The sequence below is a fragment of the Frankliniella occidentalis genome, unplaced genomic scaffold, assembly GCF_000697945.3.
Source record: "Frankliniella occidentalis isolate FOCC.00 unplaced genomic scaffold, Focc_3.1 Scaffold194, whole genome shotgun sequence".
NCBI classification, from domain to species: domain Eukaryota; kingdom Metazoa; phylum Arthropoda; class Insecta; order Thysanoptera; family Thripidae; genus Frankliniella; species Frankliniella occidentalis.
In genome coordinates, this window is record NW_026267320.1 from 403,610 (window position 1) to 405,534 (window position 1,925).

The 1,925-nt window shown below is 65.3% G+C and overlaps 1 protein-coding gene across 1 annotated transcript in view; it reads right to left on the bottom strand.

Annotated features, from left to right (window-relative positions):
* LOC113209684 (transmembrane protein 151B-like) overlaps window positions 1-1,531 on the bottom strand; it is a 69,174-nt gene extending 67,643 nt beyond the window's left edge. Inside the window, exon 1 of the mRNA XM_052272185.1 lies at window positions 1,199-1,531. The gene's annotated coding sequence lies outside the window, so the exon portion shown is untranslated. The remainder of the gene's footprint in view (window positions 1-1,198) is intronic.
* Between the last annotated feature and the right edge of the window lie 394 nt (window positions 1,532-1,925).

Sequence of the window (1,925 nt, forward strand, 5' to 3'; positions counted from 1 at the left end):
GGGGGCGTGACAGACAACATGTGGGCCAAAAAGGGGGAGCGACGAGGAAAAATGGAAAGAGGCTGGAAGAGGGGGGTAGAAATGGGAGAACAATCGCTCAGAAGGGGCAGTCAGGTGAGAAGGGGGAACGGCGGAGCGGGGAGAGATGGTCTGTGGTGAACGTAAGGAGGTAAAGTAGGGGAGGAGAGTGTGGGCGGAGGCGGAGGGGAACAAAGCGATGGGATAGGATGACGGGAATGGATGGGGGAGAGGCACTGGGGACAACACAGAGGAGAGGCGCAGACTCAATAGGGTATTCCGCGGCAAGCAAACCGGAACCTAAAGAAGAAAAGCATGACTGCTCCATCTGCTTCCCTCCGCGCGCTCATTGGCTGGCCGGCATACCAAGGTCATCGTTGACCAATCAGCGTTCAGGAGGAAACAGATCGGGCAGGCATGCTTTTCTTCTTTAGGTCCCGGTTGGCTTGCAGCGGAATACCCTATCAGACTTCTACATCGCCCCCTTCCCCCTCCCTCTCTCCCCAGCCCTCGCCCCCAGTGTTTGCAGCAAACTGTTTGCCCCCGCAGCCATAGAGGTGGTCTCCTTTGTTGTGGCTCGCAGGCTCGAGCTGGAAAGGTGTCGGTCCGCCGAGCCCCATCCCGCTCCGCCACGGCGCCATCCCCGCGCTCCATTGTCCCCTCGACTGCGATTCCCAAATTACACCCCCCCCTCCCCTTTCACCTCCCCCCGCCCCACATGGAGAGGAGCTTAGGAGCGACTAACAAGCGTCGCTGGGCCATGATCATAGCCTGCTGCTGCTGTTAATTTGCAGCGCGACCCGAGCACGCCAGTGTGGGGACCACCTCGATACACATGAAAGGGAAGGGTCGGGGGGAGGGGGTAGTGCGAGCAGGAAGCAGGAAGCCGATACCTCAGTCGAGTTGATTACCAGCAAGGAGGGAAACCGATGGCTGTGGACTGGCAATTACTACTAATGAAATCCATTACCCACGGGTCCCTCGCGCGAAGCGGTTTGTCTAACGGGCACAATCCCTTACTCCCAAGCTCTGGCGCCCGCGATTATCCGCGTGCTTCCGAAGAGGGAGGTAAATCGCAACAGACGCTTCGGGCGCAGTACAAATTCTCGCGATTTGCGGGCTCCGCACGATCGCGAGGTTGGAGATGTGACAACGGTAACGACGACGGCACGACGCTTACCTGGAGGCGCAGCAGCCGCCGTAGTCGCCCATGCGCTCGATCACGACGTCCTCGACGTCCTTCGGCCAGCGCCATGTCCCGGCGGCGAGCTCCCCGTCGTCACACGCGGGCCGACTGACCGGCGGGCGGCGCGGGGCGCGGGGCGAGCCGGCATGGCGGCGGCCGCGAGGAGTGGGGTCCCCGTCGGCGCGAGCGGGACCTGGTATCGCGGCGTCGACACGTGTTGGGCACACGCGGCTCCGGGCCGCGCGGTACGCAACGGAGGGGCGGCGGTGCGGCGAGGAGGGCGGCCCGAGTCCTACTGACACAGCGCAGCGCGCAGCGGAGTGGCGACACGCCGCGCTAGCCAGAGTCGGTTTCAGCCCGTCGCCCGCCACCCCCGACACCCCCCGCGCGCCTGCGCTGCGCCGCACACCCCCTCCTCCGGCTCGTCTTGTTTGTTTCCGTGCGGCGGCGGCGGCAGCGTTCAGTAGCGCTACCCCGCCGCTGCCGCCGCTGCTCGCTTATGGGGCGCGCGCCGCACGTAGAGCGGGGCCCAACCGGGCGACACTCGCGTGGCGTGGCGTGGCGTGGCGTGGCGTGGCGTGGCGTGGCGTGGCGTGGCGCGGCGCGGCGTAGCGGGGCGTGGCTGAGGGGGAGGGAATTCGCATGCTCGCGGCGTAATGTGGCTCGGCGTGGACCGTACGCCTGGCTAATGACGGCCGCGCGGCGATACGACAGGGGGGGG